Source organism: Rhinoderma darwinii, chromosome 2, assembly GCF_050947455.1.
Source record: "Rhinoderma darwinii isolate aRhiDar2 chromosome 2, aRhiDar2.hap1, whole genome shotgun sequence".
Classification (NCBI taxonomy): Eukaryota; Metazoa; Chordata; class Amphibia; order Anura; family Rhinodermatidae; genus Rhinoderma; species Rhinoderma darwinii.
In genome coordinates, this window is record NC_134688.1 from 318,300,462 (window position 1) to 318,323,117 (window position 22,656).

Below are 22,656 nucleotides of genomic sequence, written 5' to 3' on the forward strand. Positions count from 1 at the left end.
GACTTTTCCTATAATAAGTCTCTTATTATAGGGAAAAAATGAAACCGTTAAAAAACAGTACACATTTGGTATCACTGCCAGTATCACTATTTTTTGGTCACCACCCCTCCCAAAATATAGAATAAAAAGTGATCAAATAGTCGCATCTAGGCGAAAATAGTAGCAATAAAAACTACAACCCGTCCCGCAAAAAACAAGCCCTTACACCGCTTTGACTGAAAAATTTAAAAAAAGTTACGGCTCTCAGAATATGGTGACACTAGAAAATAATTGTATTTTCTAAGTAGGGATTTTATTGTGCAAGCGCTGCAAAACAAAAAAACTTCACACATATGGTATCGCTGTAAACGTATGGACCCGCATAAAGTAAAATTGTCATTTATAGCGCATTATGAATGCCGTAAGAAAGAAAGAATTTAAACTGCCAAAATATCAGTTTTTGGCCACCAAAGCTCTAAATAAAATGTAATAAAAAGTGGTCAAAAAGTTGCATGTACCAAAAAATGGTACCAATAAAAACCACAGCTCGTCCTGCCAAAAATAAGCCTTCACACCGCTCAATTCATGGAAAAATAAAAAAGTAATGGCGTTTGGAAGGCAGAGTGAAAAGCTAATATGGAAAAACAAAAAAGGATCAGTCCTGCAAAGGTTAATTAATTTCTATAAAAAAAATTACCACATGTGGGGTATTGTCACACTCGGTAGAGATTGCGTTACAAATTTAGGGCGACTTTCTTCTTTATCCCTTGTGAAAATAAAAAAAATTCAACATTTTAGTGAACAAAAAGGTTTATATTTATTTTCACGGCCTAATTCTACTAAATTCTGCAAAAGACCTGTGTAGTATAAATGCTAACTATACCCCTAGAAAAATTCCTTTAGGAGGTGTAGTTTCCCAAATAGGGTCACTTTTGGGGTGTTTCCACTATTTTGTTCCCTCCCGGGTCGTTGCAGTCGTGACATGGCACTAATCCAGCAAAATCTGCGCTCCAAAATCCAAATGGCCCTCCCTCCCTTCTGAGGGCTGCCGTGGGTCCAAACAGCAGTTTATTACCACATATGGGGTAATTCCGTAATCGGGAGAAGATGCTTTACATATGTTGGGGAGCATTTTCTTTATTCCTTGTAAATATTAAAAATGTCTGTTATTTCAGAAGAAAAGTAGATTTTCATTTTCACAGACTAACTCCAATAAATATAGTAAAATACCTGTGGGGTCAAAGTGCTAACTATACCTCTAGATAAATTCCTTGAGGGGTCTAGTTTCCAAAATGGGGTCCCTTTTGGGGAGTTTCCACTGTTTTGGCACCACAAGACCTCTTCAAACTCTACATGGTGCCTAAAATATAATCTAAAAATAAGCAGGCCCCAAAATCCACTAGGTGCTCCTTTGCTTCTGAGGCCGGTGTTTCGGTCCATTAGGGCACTAGGGCTACATGTGGGATATTCCTAAATACTGCAGGACCTGGGCAATAAACTTGAATTTGCGTTTCTCTGGTACTCTTTTAATAGAAAAATATAAAAACATGACAAAATAAACGGCACTTAAAAAACAAACAAAACAAATGTATATTTCTGTATATCACAATATACCCAGCCTGGCCCTTCTTACATAAATCCCCATGCATACATAACTATAATCCCATAGTCATTCATACACACACCTATACCACCCAACCCCACGAAAACATAACTATAACACTATAACATACTTATTCTAACATACTCTTAAAATCCATGTGCCAACCAATGGCCCCCTAAAAAAAAAAACACCACATATATAAAACAAAATAAATAATAAATCACAATAAAAACAAACAAAATAATAATAATAAATAATAATAATAATAAACTCTAAAAATAAAAAGTTACCATCCCATGGTGCACTTCAGTGCACCATGTAAATGAAAAGAAAACAAAACACAAAAAACAAAATCTTTTTGTAAAAATTTAAATTTAAAATTTTTTTTAATATTTTTTTTTTTTATTATTACATTTTTTACATTTAATTTTTTTATTTTTTATTTATTTTCTTTTAAATGTTTTTTTAAATTTTTTATTTTTTATTTTATTAACTTATCCACATTCATACCTAACCTTGTACATACTAACTTATCCATCACCACCCATCACCTCCCCCAACCAGCATCACACCTCATGTCCTTCCATGTCCGCATAGTTCAGATGCTGGCCCCCACCACCCAACACATCACCCACCCAGCCCGATTCCACGTCTCATGTCCTTCTCACGTCCACGTAGTCCAGAATCGGGCTGGGCACACCCCCAGGCCCCCCACCCCACCTATCTACTGCCCATCTTACCTAAGCATTCACACAAACACATGCATACACCTATACACCATATAATCTTACCGACACATAACTATACCCAAATACCATACTATATAAATAAACCCGAAAACCTAAGTTTGGCTGCTTGTAAGACTTTTTCTGTCTCCAAAAAGCTCAGGAACAAAAACCTACTTGTGCTTACTCAGCCCATCACCAGAGGAGAGCGAGAGGAAAGCCCCCCTAGAGCACCAGCCCAGAGGCCAAAGCCACCCCAACCACCACCCCGGTCCCTATCGCTAAACCTAACCTGCTTGCCCTATCTCTATCCCTTATTACTTTATAAACTAATCTGTCCCTCCTGCTGTCTCTCATTCTGTCCCTATCGCTATTTCCCGGTGTCATGGCCAGGTGTAGACCCCTACCTCCAGTCTAATACACAGGGGCACCCCCCCCCTCCCCCTGAAGGTTGGTTCCACTTAGGGAACCCTAAAGTTAAAGCCCCTCCAAAGTCAAGAGGCCTTGGATGCACCCAGTTTCTCAACCTCCAGAGACCGGACCATCACCAGGTCACCCATGATATTCCTACACACCTCGTCCTCCAGGAGGATTTTAAACTGAGTCGATACTAAGCACCGTGCGTTCCACGTGAAATACCTGATCACTAAACTAACTTAAAAAGAAGTGCAATGATCCCTTCCACCCAGGTCTCCGAATGCCCTATAGGCCAATTAACAAACTCACCCGGTAGGCCATACCTCAGTAGGACTGACCAAAGGTACTTGTGATTCACCCGGTCAAAAGCTTTGGCCTGATCCAAGGACAGCATGTACCCCTCCCATCGGACAGAGAGGCAGTGGAGCAGGGACATTCTGACACTGAGGACAGCACTAAAGATGCTGCGGCCTGGAACACAGCAATGCTGGGCCGACTAAAGGAGCCGGGGTGCAAACTTCACCAGCCGATTAAACAGTACTTATGCGAGAACCTTTCTGCCCGTATTGAGGAGCGCTATGGGATGCCAGTTCTCAATACGGGTAGAATCCTTACCCTTTGACAGAATGATGAAGGCCGACCTGCCCATTGACTTTGGCAGAGTGCCCGAGGAGAGACACTCATTAAAAACCGCAGTCAAGAGGGGAACTAAGGTTCCCTTAAAAGCCTTATAAAACTCAGATGTTAACCCCTTAAGGACGCAGCCTAGTTTTGGCCTTAAGGCTCAGAGCCCATTTTTCAAATCTGACATATTTCACTTTATGTGGTAATAACGTCGGCATGCTTAAACCTACCCAAGCGATTCTGAGATAGTTTTCTCGTGACACATTGGGCTTCATGTTCGTGGTAAAATTTGGTCGATATATTCAAGGTTTATTGGTGAAAAATTGCAAAATTTAGAGAAAATTTTGAAAAAATTGAATTTTTCAGAATTTAAATGCATCTGCTTGTAAAACAGACGGTTATACCACCCAAAATAGTTACTAGTTCACATTTCCCATATGTCTACTTTAGATTGGCATCGTTTTTTGAACATTCTTTTATTTTTCTTGGACGTTACAAGGCTTAGAACATAAACAGCAATTTCTCATATTTTTAAGAAAATTTCAAAAGACTTTTTTTAAGGTACCTCTTGAGTTCTGAAGTGGCTTTGTGGGGCCTATGTATTAGAAACCCTGATAAAACACCCCATTTTAAAAACTAGACCCCTCAAAGTATTCAAAACAGCAGTTAGAAAGTTTAACCCTTCAGGCATTTCACAGGAATTAAAGCAAAGTGGAGGTGAAATTTGCAAATTTCATTTTTCTTGCTGAATTTCAATTTTATTCATTTTTTTTTTCTGTAACACAGAAGGTTTTACCAGAGAAACACTACTAAATATGTATTGTCCAGATTCTGCAGTTTTTAGAAATGTCCCACATGTGGCCCTACTGCGCTCGTGGACTAAAACACAAGCCCTAGAAGCAAAGAAGCACCTAGTGCATTTTGAGTCCTCTTTTTTATTAGAATATATTTTAGGCAGAATGCCAGGTTTGAAGAGGTGTTGAGGTGTCAAAACAGTAGGAATCCCCCAAGAGTGACCCCATTTTGGAAACTACGCCCCTCAAGGAATTCATTTAGGGTTGTTGTTAGCATTTTGACCACAGTTTTTTCACAGCACCTATTTCAATTGGGCTGTGACATTAAAAAAATGACATTTTTTCCAATAAGATGTCATTTGTGATCAAAATTTCTTATTTTCACAGGAAACAAAATACCCCATTTTGTTGCCCAATTTGTCCGTAGTGTGGCAATACCCCATTTGTGGTGATAAACTGCCGTTTGGGCCGATGGGAGGGCTCAGAAGGAAAGGAGCGCTATATGTTTGTTGGAGTCCAGATTTTGTTGGATTGGTTTTCGGGTGCCATGTCGCATTTGCAGAGCCTTAGAGGTATCAAAGCAATGTAAACCCACCAAAAGTGACCCCATTTTGGAAACTACACCCCTCAAGGAATTCATTTATGGTTGTTGATAGCATTTTGACCACAGTTTTTTCACAGCACCTATTTCAATTGGGCTGTGACATTAAAAAAATGACATTTTTTCCAATAAGATTTAATTTTTTACCAAAATTTCTTATTTTCACAGGGAACAAAATACTCAATTTTGTTGCCCAATTTCTCCTGAGTGCATCAATACCCCATTTGTGGCAATAAACTGCCGTTTGGGCCCATGGGAGGCCTCAGAAGGGAAGGAGCGCTGTGTGTTCTTTGGAGTACAGATTTTGCTGGTTTGGTTTTCGGGTGCCATGTCGCATTTGCAGAGCCCCAGAGGTATCAAAGCAATGGAAACCCACCAGAAGTGACCCCAATTTGGAAACTACACCCCTCAAGGAATTCATTTATGGGTAATGTGACCATTTAGACTCCATTGTTTCTTCACAGAACTTATTTGAATTGGGCTGGGAATTAAAAATATATATATTTTTCCAATAATATGTCATTTTAGCTCAAAAATTCTTATTTTCACAAGAAATAAAATACTCCATTTTGTTGCCCAATTTGTCCTGAGTGCCGCAATACCCCATTTGTTGTGATAAACTGCCGTTTGGGCACATGGGAGGGCTCAGAAGGAAAGGACCACCATTTGGCCTACTGGGGATTTTCTAGTGCGAAGTCATGTATGCAGAAGCCCCTGAGGTACCAGTACAGTTGAAACCCGCAAGAAGTGACCCCGTTTTCAAAACTACACCCTTAAGGCATTCATCTAGAGGTGTAGTGAGCATTTTGACCGGAGACCTACACCCCATAAACTGTAATGTGGGTTCTCCCGGGTATGGCAATACCCTACATGTGGCTGTTATCAGCTGCCTGTGCACTCAGCAGGGCCCAGAGGGGAAAGACGAGGGGGGATAAGCTGTGTGGAGTACATCAGGGTAAGTAAAATTGGGGTAAATTATGAACCAAGGGATGTATGATAAATTTTAAAACACTTTCATACAGAGCTCTGATTATTCGGGACACGTGTCACATTGATATATTGTGTCATCCATTATGGCCCTCTTATAGCAGACTTTGTACCTCTTTTGACTTTTTCCCTTCTTGCCAGTTTGGGGAACTTCTCCTGGAAAGTGTTGCCCTGGTACGATGCGTGTGGGCTCGCTTCCAGAAGTACTGGGTGCCCCCCCTTCTTGGTCCCTAAAGATTAGGTTCTTGATAATCACCTCTTGAAATTCCAGGAAAGTTCCCGTCTGGCCTGCACATCGACCTAGCATGTACGCATTGTACAATGCCATCTGTATGATGTGCCCGGCCAGCTTCTTATACCACATAACATGGCGCTGTAGGGCTTCAGGGCTTGATCTTACAAGTCCATCCCTCCCATGTACCTATTGTAGTCCAGGATGCAGTCTGGTTTGGGGGTGGCCTTTCCTTCATATATCCTAAACCTGTAGGTATACCCTGATGCACTCTCACAGCTTATACATCTTCACGCTATATCTTGCCCTCTTACCCGGCAGGTACTCGCGGAATTGAACCCTCCCTTTAAAATGTACCAGGGACTCCTCAATAGAAATACACTTCTCGGGGGTGTATGCTTGGGGTCTCCGTTTATACAAACGGTCAAAACTGGGGTCATCTCGGGGTGGGCACGGCTCATTATCAGTATAATGTAAGAAGCAAAGTATTGCCTCATTTATTTATTTTTTTAGGTTCCAGTTCAGTTCTGAAGTTGCTTTGAGGGGCCCATATATTAGAAACCACTATCAAATACCCCATTTTAGAAACTAGACCCCTCAAAGTATTCACAACAGCATGTAGAAAGTTTATGAACCCTTTAGATGTTTCACAAAAATTTCAAGCAAAGTAGAGGTGAAATGTACATTTTTTATTTGGTCAGAAAATCCTCTTTATACCATTTTTTTTATAACACAAAAGGATTTATCAGTGGAACGCAAATTAATACGTATTGCCCAGATTCTGCAGTTTTGAGAAATATCCCACATGTGGCCCTAGTGCGGTAATGGACTGAAGCACCGGCCTCCAAAGCAAAGGAGCACCCAGTGGATTTTGAAGCCTCTTTTTTATTAGGCACCATGTCCGGTTTGAAGAGGTCTTGTGGTGCCAAAACATTGGAAACCCCCCAAAAGTGACCCCAATTTGGAAACTAGACCCCTTGAGGAATCCATTGTAGTTTTCTTGGGGTGCATGCGGCTTCTTGATCAGTTTTTATTCTATTTTTAGGTGGCGTGGTGACTAAAAAACAGCAATTGTACTATTGTTTTTTTTTTACAGCGTTCACCGTGCGCTATAAATGACATTCACTTTATTCTGCGGGGCGATACGATTACGGCAATACCAGATGTTTATAGTTTTTTTTTGTCTTATGGAGTTTGCACAATAAAATACGTTTTGTAAACAATCATTCACTTTTTGTGTTACCTTATTCTAAGAGCCAGAATTTTTTTATTTCTCAATCAATAAAGCCGTGCAAGGACTTATTTTTTGCGTAACGAACTGTAGTTTCGATCAGTACCATTTTTAGGTACATGCGACTTTTTGATCTCTTTTTATTCCATTTTTTGGGAGGTGAAGTGACCAAACAATTGTGGTACGGTTTATTATTATTTTATTTTACGGCGTTCACCGTGCGGGATAAATAATAAAATAATTTCGTAGTTCAGGCCGTTACGGACGCGGCGATACCAATTATGTATAGTTTGTTTGTTTATATATTTTTATTAATAAATGACTGATAAGGGAAAAAGGGGGATTTTTACTTTTAAATCTTTTATTTTCTTATTTTTACACATCTTTTTTACTTTATTACTTTGTCCCACTAGGGGACATGAGGGCAGGAGGCCCTGATCACTATTCTAATACACTGCACTACATGCGTAGTGCAGTGTATTAGAACTGTCAGCTAGTCACTGACAGCAAGCATAGTGGGCCCTGACGTTGTCAGGACCCACTAGGCTTCCGTCTATGGCATTCGCCATTGTTTGGTGTCCGGTTGCCCTAGTCACCATCGCCGGCCGCTATCGTGTAGCAGGCCGGCGATGGCAGCTTAACCCCTAAAAAGCCGCGATCTCTATAGAACGCGGCTTTTAAGGGGTTAATCAGCGGGGACACAGCGATCGGTCCCCGATGTAGGAGCTGTGACAGCTGCTGAACAAGACAGCAGCTGTCACAGCTCCTGTATGTCGGGAGGACGGCCGAAACGGCCGTTACTCCCGAGACGTACTATTACGGCATGGAGCGCGAACGATACAGCTGCCATGACGTTATAGTACGTCAAGGAGCGGGAAGGGGTTAAGCCATCTGGGCCTGGCGATTTTTTGATGGCCAACCCACCAATCTGCCAGCATCACTTCCTCTTCCTTGATAGACTGTCAAAACACCAAGCGAGGAGTCTGCTCCTGGCTCAGGGATGGTTTCAGCCAGGAAAGCCGACATTTCGTCTCGGTTTAGATCCTGCACACCCAAAAGCTGCGAATAAAAGGATCTGATGACCTCTAGGATCCCTGATTTGGATCTCATCAGGGAGCCTGTACTATCTACTAGTCCTATCACCTTACGACTCACTGATATCTTGCAGTTCCTGTAAGGGTCGGGCGAGCGGTACCTCCCGAAATCCCGTTCAAGAACCAAAGACGTGTGCCTATCATATTGGCATCTTTTGAGCAGAGCTTTCACCCCGGAGATTTCCTCACGGCTACCTCCGGTTGAGACTAGATGTTAGAGTTTCCTCCTCATGTCCTGATACAGGCGATACCTGCTCATGGACCTGAGGCACGAGATCTGGCGGAAAAACTCAGCCACCCGTTCTTTGAACACCTCCCACCACTCAGACTTAGTACCAGCTAGATCCAATAAAGGTACCTGGCTCTGAAGAAAATCCTCGAAGGCCTGTCTGATCTCTGCTTCTTCCAGGAGAGTAGAATTCAGCCTCCATATACCTCTTCCCATCTGGAGGGACTCTGCAACATTCAAAGAAAACAATCATACAGTGATCTGAGAACTCCACCTCAACGACGGACACTGCCGAAGAGATGGTGTCCTCCTTTAAATAAAACCTGTCTATTCTGGACCTACGACTACCACTATGATAGGTGAACCCCAAGTGGCCTGGGGTATACCGAATGTGGATGTCCTCCAGACGAGCATCACTAGTTATTCTATTCAACTCGACACTATCATAGGCCAGTACATTTCTGGAACCTCCTCTGTCTTGGGGCCTAACGACAGTGTTAAAGTCCCCTCCAAAAATGACTTGTCGGCCTGAAAAAAGGAAGGGCTTAATCCTCATGAAGAGACTTTTCCGGTCCCACTTTGTCTGGGGACCATAGATGTTGATAAGTCTTAGTTCTTGTCCCCTCATGAGAACATCTAAGATCAAGCACCGCCCTATTTCTAACTCGATCATCCGCCGGCATGTGACCGTTGCAGTAAAAAGTACCGCCACCCCGCTATATGGCTCAGCCGCAAGAGACCAGTAGGAGGGCCCACGTCGCCACTCCCTCCTAGCTTTCACGACCTCTGCCAAAAGTGACAGGCTGCTCTCCTGCAAAAACAAAATGTCATCTTCAACCCGGCCTAGAAAAATCAAAGGCTGCAAATCTAGCCCTATTCGACTTAATGCTGGCAACGTTAATCGATGCCAGCATTAACGGAGTGGGTGCCGCCATCATAAATGATGGAGTTAGACGGTTTTTTTCTTCCCACCCCTTGCTTTCTCCTCTGAGGAGGACCCCTCTCCCTCTTTACCTCTTGTTTTTTTTATGTTGAGGAGTCCATAACCTCCACCACCCCCCTCCCATTCTCATGTCGTGGGTCCGGGCCGACCCCCTCCCCCGGGGACAGTGGCCCCCGCAGAAGAGGAGGCTCAACGACTCCTAGACTCCCTACCATGCTCTCCCCCCCCCCCCCCCGGCCTGGGGGGCTGGAATATCCATGAGAACACAGTATCGGTTGGGGGAGCACACCAGGGGGGTGCAGGTTTTGCCTTCCGTGGCCGGGGCAGGGCCAGATGTTTTTAGCCCTGTTTTGAGGTTACCTGGTGTCCCCTGTTTTGTTTTAGGCTGTGACCTCCCTTCATCTTCCACACTTTCATAGTGGGAGGACTGGGAGTCCCCAGCCCTCTGCTCTCTCTCTATCCTCCTTATCTCCTAGTCAAGTACGGCCTCCCCAAGAGCATCAGTATCCTGGGGGGCATCCAGGTCCGAGCCAGAGTCCCCAGTTTACTGGGTCCTCAGCTCTCGTTCCCTTCTGCGTTTTTCCGCCCTTCTCTGACGAGAAGGGGGTCCCCTCCTGGCGTTCGTCCTTTGCTCTTGGGCTCTATCGTCTCTGTCCACCCCCTCACCCACGGAGACCTCCCTCCTTACATTCTCCGTAGGGTTGGAGCAGACAGTGACGACTAAGCGCGGACACCGACTGAAAGGGTGACCTAGGTCACCACACAGGTTACACCTAATCTGGCCACAGGATGCGGCCAGATGGCCTATCCCCCCCCCCCACAATGAGCGCACTTCTGCACAGTGCAGCTTGCGCTCAAGTGTGAGGGGTCGCCACACCGGTGACACAGCTTCGGCTGCCCCTGGTAGAAGACAAGGATTCGATCTCTTCCCAAGAAAGCAGATGATGGTATGTGGGACACCGTCTGCCCCAGACGCTTAAGTTTAACTATAAACGTCCAGGCTCCCGACCAGATGCCAAACTCATCGCAGTTCTTCCGTGGCATCTCTGCTACCTCACCATATCTTCCCAACCAGGTCATGATGTCCACACAGGAAAGACTCGTTACGGGTAAGAACGGTCACTTTCCTGAGACCATTCTGGCGAGAGATTGCTTGCGCAGCAAACCCTCGCCAGCCGGGCTCGCTCTTCACCAGCTCATAGTTCCCCCAGAAGACCTCAAGGCCCCCCGGCTGAACAAAGCTGATGTCAAACTCAGCCGTACCACGAGGATGTATCAAGGCGTAGAGGTCACTTGTCTTGAAGCCCATCTCCAGCAGCAGCTCCACCACCCTCTTACGAGGAGGGCACGCATCATTGCCACGCCACTGGAGACGGACCACATTCCTCCCAGCCACGGCCGGCCCGGTTGTTGGGAGCGACCACTGATCTCCCCGTCTCTCTCGGAAGGCATCCAGACTATACCTATTTATCCAAAAGGATAGGTCCTTCTGCACTCCCCCTACTGTTAGCGTTTGCTTCCCCTCCCTTAAGGCTTCTAGGAGGCGCTGTTGCAAACTGCCGTCCCCGGGCCCAGAAGATGAGGATGGGTGGGCCGACGGTCCCCCCACCACAACGCCCGCATACGACCTGCCGGGCGCTCTGGAGGAAGGAGCAACCGGCCCACCATTGGTTGACACTCCCCCCACATTATCATCCCCAACAATACCACCGCCACCATCAACATTACCATCATTATTAACATTACCATCACCACAGATATTTGTATTTACTCACACTACTCCCCACAGCTTTCATTCCGGCCAGGCTGGTTACAGAGTTCCTTTCTTTTGTCTGTAGGTTTGATATACAGTCTTTGTTGTTTTTGGGGTCTCCGCATCATGAGGTGCCGCTATATCTGGGGTGCCGCTAGATGTCACAGGCGGTGTTCCCTCAGCACCCTCCGCTTCACCGACCTCCATATCTGCTGCATCACGGATCTTATGTTTGGGAGGAGGGGTACCGCCACCCCCCGTGCCCGCTGAGCCCTTCCCGTCCTCACCACCTTGCTGCGATGCAGATAGGTGGGCCGCAGGCACAGCTAGAGCCGCTCCCGGCACCAAACCACCCCCCTCCCGTCAGGGGGTGGCCAGCAGTGCCAGAGCCTCCCCTACCGCCACCACATGCTGCCACAACACTTTCTGGTGCGTCCGCTGGCCGAGTCACATGACCAGCAGACTTCCGGTTTTCCAGCGCCACATCCTGTTACCGGTTCCCCCCCGTCCCCCGGCTTGCGCCAGAGGCCGGCATCTGAGGTTCCCCATCCGCGGGACACGCCCCCTAGCCATCGACACCACCTCCTTTACAGGACACAGCGTCTGACGCCATCTTGGCTACATTGCTCAAAACCAGCACCATATTTTTCTGCCCACATACCCGCCACGACCCCACTGCAGAGGCCGGAGCTGGGGGATTTGCGTCCCGAACCGAGCTCTCACCCGGTCCGGAACGCAAGGAAGACAGGTGAAGTAACCTATAAGTAATCCTACCTGTCTTCGCCTTTGCATTCTTCCTCATCTTCCATAACTTTTTCTTCCTCCTTTTCTCCTCCTCTGGCAGCATCTCTGCTCCAAAAGAAAAATTCTGGATAGACACTGGGGACTCCTGCTGCCGTATTTGTGCGAGCAACTCCGGGGGGTGCTCACTGTTAGGGTATGTTCACACGCTAGCTGTCATTTATGGCTGAAATGACAGCCTGTTTTCATAAGAAAACAGCTGCCTCGTTTCAGCCATAAAAGCAGCTCCTCGTAATATACGAGGCGTCTGTGACGCTCGTATATCTTGAGCTGCTCTTCATTGAGTTCAATGAACAGCTCAAATTACGTAGCAAAGAAGTGCCCTGCACTTCTTTGCCGAGGCAGACAATTTACGCGTCGTCGTTTGACAGCTGTCAAACGACGCGTAAATTACAGGTCGTCTGCACAATACGTCGGCAAACCCATTCAAATGAATGGGCAGATGTTTGCCGACGTATTGTACCCCTATTTTCAAACGTAAAACGAGGCATAATACGCCTCGTTTATGCCTGAAAATAGGTCGTGTGAACCCAGCCTTAGACTCAAAGTTCTCCACAGATCTGTTACAGGAAAGTTCCACATTTGCCTCTCCATTGCTGCTTTCCCAGGGGGCCTCTGAGATCGCCTTAGTCTCCCCCCGGGTCGGCATCCTCTCGTCCTCCGCTTCCACACCCTCCTCCATCTCCACAATTTCTCCAGCCTCCACGGCCTCAGTTTGAGCATCCTAATTTTTTCTGACTTTGCTGTCTCTTTTTTGCTACTTCTTCCCCTTTCCAGGGGGTTTCGTTACCTTGCGTGGGGGACGCCATCAGGGAAAACCTCTTTTTCCAGCTTCTCCCCGAAGGCTCCCCCACCAGCCACGATCTCCAATCGCCTTTCCTCCACCGCCTTGACTTCCTCCAGGATTTGTTTTACCTGGAGAATGTACTGGGACCTCTTGGCGCCTGATGTTTTAGCGGCTCGTCCCCTGGCGACCGTCAGATCTTCCCGAAGCCGCCGTAAGGACTTACCTAGGTCCCGGTATTCTTCCAGTCGGGCAGCTAGGCGGGAGCTGAAGGTCTCCACAGACTCTCCCGACCGCAGTACTCCCCACTCCGACCGTACTCTGGTCCCTGGGTTGGGCATCTGGCCTTGCTGGGCCTTCTGGTCCTCCTCCTGGGTGAACCTCCATCTTCTCCTCCACGTCTCTCCTCCTGGCTCCTTCCAGAGCCCCAGCATCAGGGGGGGCCGCACAGACCTTTCCACGGGATGACCTTCTCACCCCTGAGGCTGGCTGCACCTTCCCAGCAGGTTGGGAATACCCTCTACCCCCCGCCTGCATGCTCCAGGGGGTAGAGGTCTGAGGCTCCATGTATGAATGGAGCCTCCTTCAGGGAAGCTTCCTTAGCCCAGGCAGGTGATATGAACCTGGGCTGGTGAAAAAAGGCAACTCCCTGGATACCGGGTGTGGTCCACAAAACACAGACAGCACACACAGCAGCAGCTCACACACACAACCTCCCTCCTTGCTAGTCACTGCTGGTGTGGCGTTTCTCTGGTAAAACCTTCTGTGTTACACAATTTTTATTACAAACGAATTTTAGCAAAAAGGAGAAATTTGTCAATTCCCCCTCTATTTTGCTTTATTTCCAGTTTAACGCCTAAAGGGTTAAAATACTTTCTGAATGCTGTTTTGAATACTTTGAGGGGTGCAGTTTTTAAAATGGGGTGATTTGTTGGGGGATTCTAATATATAAGGCCCTCAAAACCACTTCAGTACTGAACTGGCCCCTGTAAAAATAGCCTTTTGAAATTTTCTTGAAAATGTGAGAAATTGCTGCTAAAGTTCTAAGCCTTGTAACGTCCTAGAAAAATAAAAGGATGTTCAAAATACGATGCAAGTCTAAAGTAGACATGTGATTTGTTAATTAGTAACCATTTTGTGTGGTATTCCTATCAGTTTTACAAGCAGATACATTTAAATTGAGAAAAATGCACATTTTTGCAAATTTTCTCTAAATGTGTTTTTCACGAATAAATATTTAATTTATCGACCAAATTTTTCCACTATCATAAAGTACAATATGTCACGAGAAAACAATCTCAGAATCAATTGGATAGGTAAAAGCATTCCGGAGTTATTACCACATAAAGGGACACGTCAGATTTGAAAAATACGTCCGTGCCACAAGGCCAAAATAGGCTGCGTCCTAACGGGGTTAAAATGAAATTTGTAAATTTTACCTCCACTTAGCTTTAAAGAGGCTGTCCACATTCTGACAACTGATGACCTATCCACCAGATAGGTCATCAGTATATCATCGGTGCAGGTCAGACACCCAGACCCCGCACCTATAAGCCGATCTGGTGGCATGGGGGCACTGGATGTTATGACAATGCTATATACAGAGCCCGGAAGCAGTTGGCTCTGTAAATAAAATAGCGGCCGCGTTGAAGAACTGCAAGTCCGCTCCTATTCACTTGAGTAGGAGCAGAGCTGCAGCTCGGCTGCTATTCCGTGGCCAGGGCCAAGTGCTTCTGGCATATACCTCCGGCCAAAAGCCCAGCTTTTGTATGTTTCGTTTTGTTTTTGTATGGTAACATTTTTTTAACCCCTTGAGTACCCAGCTCATTTTGGCCTTGAGGACCAGACACATTTTTTCAAATCTGACGTGTCACTTTATGTGGTAATAACTCTGGAATGCTTTTACCTATCCAATTGATTCTGAGATTGTTTTCTCGTGACATATTGTACTTTAGGTTAGTGAAAAAATTTATTGCTTATTTGTGAAAAACACCAAAATTTAGTGAAAATATGAAGAAATTATGATTTTTCACATTTTAAATGTATCTGCTTGTAAAAGAGATAGTAATACCACACAAAATAGTTACTATTTCACATTTCCCATATGTCTACTTTATGTTTGCATCGTTTTTTGAACATCCTTTTATTTTTCTACGACGTTACAAGGCTTAGAACTTTAGCAGCAATTTCTCACATTTTCAAGAAAATTTCAAAAGGCTATTTTTACAGGGGCCAGTTCAGTTCTGAAGGGGTTTTGAGGGCCTTATATATTAGAAACCCCCATAAAACACCCCATTTTGAAAACTGCACCCCTCAAAGTATTCAAAACAGCATTCAGAAAGTGTTTCAACCCTTTAGGCGTCTTACAGGAATTGAAGGAATGTAGAGCTGAAATTTGAAAATTTAATTTTTTTTTTACAAAATTCATTTGTAATACATTTTTTTCCTGTACCACAGAAAGTTTTACCTGAGAAACGCATCTCAATATTTATTGCCCAGATTCTGCAGTTTTTAGAAATATCCCACATGTGGCCCTAGTGTGATAATGGACTGAAACACAGGCCTCAGAAGCAAAGGAGCACCTAGTGGATTTTTGGGCCTGCTTTTTTTAGAATATATTTTAGGCACTATGTCAGGTTTGAAAAGGTCTTGGTGTCAAAACAGTGGAAACACCCAAAAGTGACCCTATTTTTTAAACTACACCCCTCAGGGAATTTATCTAGGGGTATAGTTAGCATTTTGACCCCACAGGAATTTTGCTATGTTTATTGGAGTTAGTCTGTGAAAATGAAAATCTACTTTTTTTCTGGAAAAACGTAGGAATTTCGAATTTTTGCAAGGAATAAAGGACAAAAAGCACCCCAACATTTGTAAAGCAATTTCTCTCGATTACGGCAATACCCCATATGTGGTAATAAACTGTTGTTTGGACCCACAGCAGGGCTCAGAAGGGAAGGAACGCCATTTGGATTTTGGAGTGCTGATTTTACTGGAATGGTTTTCGGTGCCGTGTCATGTTTGCAATGCCCTGGAGGGACCTAAACAGTGGAAACCCCCCAAAAGTGACCCCATTTTGGAAACTATACCCCTCAAGGAATTTTTCTAGCGGTATAGTTAGCATTTTGACCTCACAGGTTTTTCGCTGCATTTATTGAAATTAGTCTGTGAAGATGAAAATATACTTTTTTTCTGAAAAAACATAGAATTTTCACATTTTTACAAGGAAAAAAGGAGAAAAAGCACCCCAACATTTGTAAAGCAATTTCTCCTGATTACGGAAATACCCCATATGTGGTCATAAACTTCTGCTCAGAAGGGAAGGAGCACCATTTGGATTTTGGAGCGCAGATTTTGCTGGAATGGTTTTCAGGCACCATGTTGCATTTGAAGAGCCCCTGAGGTATTAGTACAGTGGAAACCCCCAAGAAGTGACCCCATTTTGGAAACTACACCCATTGAGGATTTTGTTTTAGGGGTGTAGTGAGCATTTGGACTCCACAGATGTTTCATAGAAGTCATAAACATTGGGCAGTGAAAGTGAAAAATTGCATTTTTTCCAATAAAAAGTTGATTAAGCCCCAAACTTTTCATTTATACAAGGGGCAATAGGAGAAAGAGCACTGCTCAATTTGTTACCCATTTTCACTTGATTAAAGCAATACCCCATATGTGGCTGTAAACTGCTATATGGGCACATGGCAAGGGTCAGAAAGGAGGGAGCACCATTTGGTTTTTGATCACAGATTCTGCTGGAATATTTTTCAAGCATCATTATGTTTTCAGAGCCCATGAGGTACCAATATAGAGGAAACTCACAAGATGTGACCCAATTAAGAAAACGACACCGCTCAAGGTATTCATCTAGGGGTATAGTGAGAAATTTTACTTTTCAGATTAGGAATTAAAACAAAATTGGTAGAATTTTATTTTTTATTTATTTTACAAACGCGTGAGTTTGATGAAACATTTTGGGGATGTATCAAGCACCAATTAGAAAAAAAAGAACTCACAATTCATTCATTTTTTTTTTCCTGTGTTCATTGATACCCTATATAGGACCTTTTTGTATTGAGGCACACGGTGAGGCCCGGAAGTGAAGGTGTACCATGAGGCACTTCAAGGCCTAGTTTTTGCTTGGGTGATTTTGGGCCACCATGGTGGTATTCATCTAGGGGTATAATGATTTTTTGTTTTGTTTTATATATCCAATTGGTGCACAAGTGGACAATTTTTAAATGAAGGTGACAAAATTTAAGATGAAGTTTATATTGACATCCTGAAAATGGCATGAAAAAAAATTAGTAGTCCACTGAAGAATGGTAAATTCTGAAACATTCTTTCATGCAAAGCCCTGGTTTGGAGGGGCAAGTGCTGCATTGATATATTGTATCCTTTCGGATACCCCTCTTCGCGCACACGCGACATCGTTTTTGTGGATGGCTCTTTTTTTCCGTTGGGGGGGACTTCACTGGGGAAGTGCTGGCCAGGGACAATTCTATTTTCCTCACTTCCTGAAGCCCTGCTACTCGCTCCTTCCTCTTGGTCTTTAAAAATTCATTTTTTAATTACTTTTTCAAGGTACTCGAGGTACCTAGAACGATTGGCAGCACTTCGGTACAAAATAAAAGAATTGAGGAGGGCCATTTCAATTAAATATACGGACAGTTTTTTGTACCATACTTTCGTATGGCACAGTATGGCTTCATTAGTTGATCTCCCAAATCCACCCCTCCCATATGCTTGTTGTAGGCTTGTATGCATACAGGCTTTGAAACAGTGGTGCTTGTTCCACGCACTGAAACTGGGTTTGTGGTGTTGCCATGCATTGTGGAGAGCATGAGGACCTCTTTTTGTCCCTGAATTTTACCAGGAGCACATTTTCATCATATCGTGCCCTTGTTTCGTCAACTGACAGTTTCTCAGCAAGAAAAGGCTTTGGGAGGTATTTTAGATTCCTGCGAGCAGTGCCACAGGCCATTGTTTTCCTTTCAACAAGGCACTTAAAAAGCGGGACGCTGGTATAGAATTTGTCGAGGTATAGGTGGTACCCCTTATCCACCAGAGGATGCAGCAGGTCCCACACTATTTTACCGTTTGTGCCAAGAACTGGGGGGCACTCTGGGGAACTAATCGGTTTGTCTTTCCCCTCGTACACACGAAAGGAGTGTGTGTATCCAGACTGGCTCTCGGACAGTTTATATATTTTTATGCCATATCTGGCTCTTTTGTTTGGCAAATATTGTCGGAAATGAAGCCTTCCTTTGAAATGGACTAAAGATTCGTCAATGGCTATGTTTTTTTCAGGAACATAAACTTCTGCAAAAACCAAATTAAAATATGGGATGGGCCTAATTTTGAACAGCCTATCAAAATTTGGATGATCGGGGGGGGGGGGGCACTGCTCATTGTCAGCAAAGTGCAAAAACTTTAAAAGGGCCTCAAAACGTTTTCGCGGCATCACAGCACGGAATACAGGTGTATCGTACAAAATATCTGTGGACCAATACGATTTGATGGCTGGCTTTTTTACAAGGAGGAAGAGCCCCCAGAAGGTTGCAATTTCATTTGCATTGGTTGGGTGCCAAGCTTGGGTTCTGGCATAATGGGATGTCGGATTTTTGCCTAAGAATTGTTGTGCATATAAATTTGTTTGCACAACCATCAGGTCAAGTAAAGTATCCGAAAAAAAAAACATTTAAAAAAAATCTATTTCCTGAAAGTCAGTTGGATTTATTTTTATGCCAGGGGCAGAGGTAAAGGCAGGAATTTCAGGTGTGTAAGAGGTAGGCGGTAGCCATATGGGGTCACTGGTGCTGGGGTCACTTGTGATGGGCTCATTCGGATCACTAGCCCTGCTTCGTTTCTGAGGGGGTTCCTCATCATCACTGGAGGAGGATAACACAAACTCAGATCCACCCTCACTGGCGCTTTCTGTATCTGAACATAAAATGGCATATGCCTCCTCCACGCTAAATAGACGAGACATTATGGGTGTGTAATAACACTGCACTAACCCTGACGTGCAAAACTAAATTCCTGAACAGTATTGGCAAGGAAACTGACGTGCAAAAGTAGCACACAAAATTACTAAAACTTTTTTTGTATTTTTTTTTTTGTTTTTTTATATTTTTTTTATGAAGAACTAAAGGATAGGGCAGTAAAGAGGGCTGATGGGCACTAAAGGGGGCTAATATACTGATTGGCACTAAAGAAAAGTATTATATAGGTTTGATTGTTACTAGGGAGGACTGATGGGCACTATAATGAGCAGCAAAGGGGGCTGGTGGGCACTAAAGATTGCTGATGGGCACTAAAATGGCTGGTGGGAACTAAAATGGCTGGTGGGCACTAAAGAGGGCTGGTGGGCACTAAAGAGGGCTGGTGGGCCCTAAAGAATATTATTAGTTATATTCTGAGGGCAGATGGGCACTATAAAGGGCAGATGGGCACTATAAAGGGCAGATGGGCACTATAGAGGGCAGATGGGCACTATAGAGGGCAGATGGGCACTAAAAACGGCAGATGGGCACTAAAAACGATGTTTTTTCACTGTTTTTCGACTGTATTTCTGTCACTCTCCGATCTCCTCACAGTTCTCACAGAAATGAGATCAGAGACGCTGACAGGAGCTTTCTCCGGTTTCCTACGTCATAGATAGCTGTCATTGGTCAGTCTCTAAAGACTGACCAATCACAGCAATCGCTGACATCGGGGCATGCAGATCTGTCCCCAGCCCGGCAACAGAGGCGGTCAGCTATCAGTGACAGCTGCCGCCATGTCGCTATCACTTTGTGATTTCACATAGTGACAGTTTGATCCTTCGACGTAATAGTACGGCGAAGGTACGCTGGCATATGCGGCCAGCGACGTACTATTACGGCGCAGGTACGCAAGGGGTTAAACATCAATAAAAAAAATATTTGATTTAAAAAAAAATATTAAATAAATACTTTGAGGTGTGCAGTATTTCAAATGGGGTGATTTATGGGTGTTTCTAATATAGGTCTATAAAAACAAAAATAGCAATTAGACCTACCGGTAATTGTATTTCCAGGAATCCATCATGACAGCACTACAGGAGGTTGCCCTCTTGACCTCTGTAGGGACAGGAAGACAGAGAGGTTAAAAGGCCCCTCCCACCACCCACTTGCCAGTGTTTTTCAATTACTACACCAGGATGGATGCAACCCTATTTTATTTCTAGGGATAATAACTGACATGTTAAATGCACAAATCAGAATTCAATAAGGGAGGGAATATAATGGTGCTGTCATGATGGATTCCTGGAAATACAATTACCGGTAGGTCTAATTGCTATTTTCCAGTACATCCCTCATGACAGCACTACAGGAGCAATACCAGATTATAATGCTCAGGGCGGGACTATGGATTGGAGGACTTTCCGTCCAAAACTTAAATCCGTATCGGACAGCACATCGAGTCTATAAATGTTTGTAAAACGTATGATGGCTTGACCAAGTGGCAGCTTTGCAGATTTGGTCAATAGAGGCTTCTCTTCTTTCTGCCCAGGATGCCGAGACTGCCCTTGTTGAATGGGCTCTGATGCCTTGTGGGGCACATAGTCCTTGGGACTTGTAGGCTTCTTGTATGGTGGTTTTTACCCATCTCGCTAGAGAGCCTTTTGAGGCTTTCTTTCCTCTATTCTTTCCCCCGAATAGGACAAATAGATTTTTATCTCGTCTCCAGGAGGAGGTTCTATCCAGATACTGAAGAATTGTTCGCCTGACATCCAGGCAATGGAATTTTTCTTCTTGTTGGTTTTTTGGATCTGGATAAAAGGAAGGTAGAATTATTTCTTGTTCTCTATGGAAAGCGGTAGATACCTTTGGAATAAATGAGGGATCCAGCTTTAGGGTGATCTTATCCTCTTGTACTTTTAGGTACGGTTCTATGATTGACAGAGATTGGATTTCTCCAATCCTTCTTGCTGAAGTAATAGCGACTAAGAATGCAGCTTTTAGAGTTAAAAAATGCATACTAATTTTGTCGAGCGGCTCAAAGGGGGGCTCACAAAGAGTCGTTAACACCACATTCAAATCCCAGGTAGGAACGGATTTCTTTAGGGAAGGTTTCAGTTTAGAGACCGCTTGGGTGAATCTTCTGATCCACCGATGTTCAGCCAGAGGAGTGTTAAAAAAATTACCTAAGGCTGAAATCTGTACCTTTAAGGTACTAGGGCTAAGTCCTTTTTTGAATCCCGATTGTAAAAAATCTAGGATTTTTGCAATGTTGGGAGAAAAGGGATCTTGTCCTGGGATTCCATGCCAGGAACAGAATTTCTTCCAAATCTTTTGATAGATTTTTGAGGTAACTTCTTTATGACTTGATAAGATAGTTGAAATTACCTCGTCTGACAGACCGTGGTTCCTCAAGATCTGCCTTTCAGGATCCAGGCTGACAATTTCAGAGTCTCTATTCCCTGGAAGAATAAGGGACCCTGGGAGAGAAGATTCTCCTTGACTGGGAGCATGATAGGATCTTCCAACGCTAGGTATTGTACGATTGGAAACCAACTTCTTTTCGGCCAATAGGGAAGAATAATGATGAGCTTTGTCAAATCTTCCTGGATTTTTCTTAATACCATTGGTATTAGAGGAAACGGAGGAAAGGCATAGGCCAGATCCATGTCCCAGTGTTGGGACAATGCATCTACTCCCAATGGGTTGTCTCTGAGATTTAGGGAGAAGAATGTCTCTACTTGAGTGTTTTTCCTCGTGGCAAACAGGTCTATTTGTGGAGAACCCCAATTTCGGGTTAGGCAACGAAAGACTTCCTTGTTTAGGGACCATTCTCCTGGGTCTACTTTTTCCAGACTCAGGAAATCTGCTGATAGGTTCTCTGAGCCTTTTAGGTGGACTGCTGTGACCGATAGGACGTTTTCTTCTGCCCAACTGAAAATTTGTGCAGAGAGGCCCTGAAGAAGAGTGTGTCTTGTTCCCCCTTGATGGCGAAGAAAGGACACTGCTGTCGTGTTGTCCGATAAAATTCTTATATGCTTCCCTTTTATGGTGGGTGAAGCTCTTATAAGTGTCTCCCATACAGCTCTTAGTTCTTTGAAGTTTGAAGACATCATCTTCATTTGACCAGTCCATGTGCCCTGAAAGTGTTGGTCTTGGATTACTGACCCCCAGCCGTGTTTGCTGGCATCTGTGGTAATCACTACATAAGGAGAAGTTCTCCAGGGGACTCCCTTGTCTATGTTGTTTGTGCAGAGCCACCACAGGAGAGATGATTTCACAGTCTCGGAAATTTGCATTTTTAAATTCAGGGAGTTTTGTTTTCGATCCCACCGGGACAAGATCAGATTCTGTAAGGGTCTGGAGTGAAATTGGCTCCATGGAATAGATTGGATGCAAGACGTCATCATTCCCAACATCCGCATACATTCCCTTATGGAACAGGCGTCTTTCCCCCAAAATTTTCTTACTTCTGCCAGTAGGAGTATTTGTTTCTCTCTTGGGAGGAAGGAATGTTGAAGGGAGGAGTCTAGCAGTACTCCTAAGAAGACCTTCTGTTTCTGGGGAGGAAGACTCGACTTCTGAAAGTTGATTATCCATCCCAATTTTTGTAGTAGGGAAAGAACCTGTGACCGATGACTGACTAAGATAGCAGGAGTATCTGCGGTCAACAAGAAGTCGTCTAGATATGGGATAATTACTATACCTTGACTTCTTATGAATGCCATGATCTCTGCCATAATTTTTGTAAAAATTCTGGGGGCGGAGGAAAGGCCGAAGGGGAGGCAGACAAACTGGAAGTGGAGAATGGAAGGACCGTCCTGAATTGCGAATCTGAGGAATCTCTGGTACGCGGGGTGGATAGGAACGTGATAATACGC

The 22,656-nt window shown here is 44.3% G+C and overlaps 1 protein-coding gene across 4 annotated transcripts in view; it reads right to left on the bottom strand.

The window, feature by feature from the left end:
- Positions 1-22,656, bottom strand: part of FRS3 (fibroblast growth factor receptor substrate 3) — a 199,696-nt gene that overhangs the window by 87,825 nt on the left and 89,215 nt on the right. For 3 of the 4 annotated variants that reach the window (XM_075853567.1, XM_075853565.1, XM_075853566.1), the window contains one exon: positions 8,646-8,743. The exons of the other annotated variant lie outside the window; for it this stretch is intronic. The gene's annotated coding sequence lies outside the window, so the exon portion shown is untranslated. The remainder of the gene's footprint in view (positions 1-8,645; positions 8,744-22,656) is intronic. 4 annotated transcript variants of the gene reach the window in all.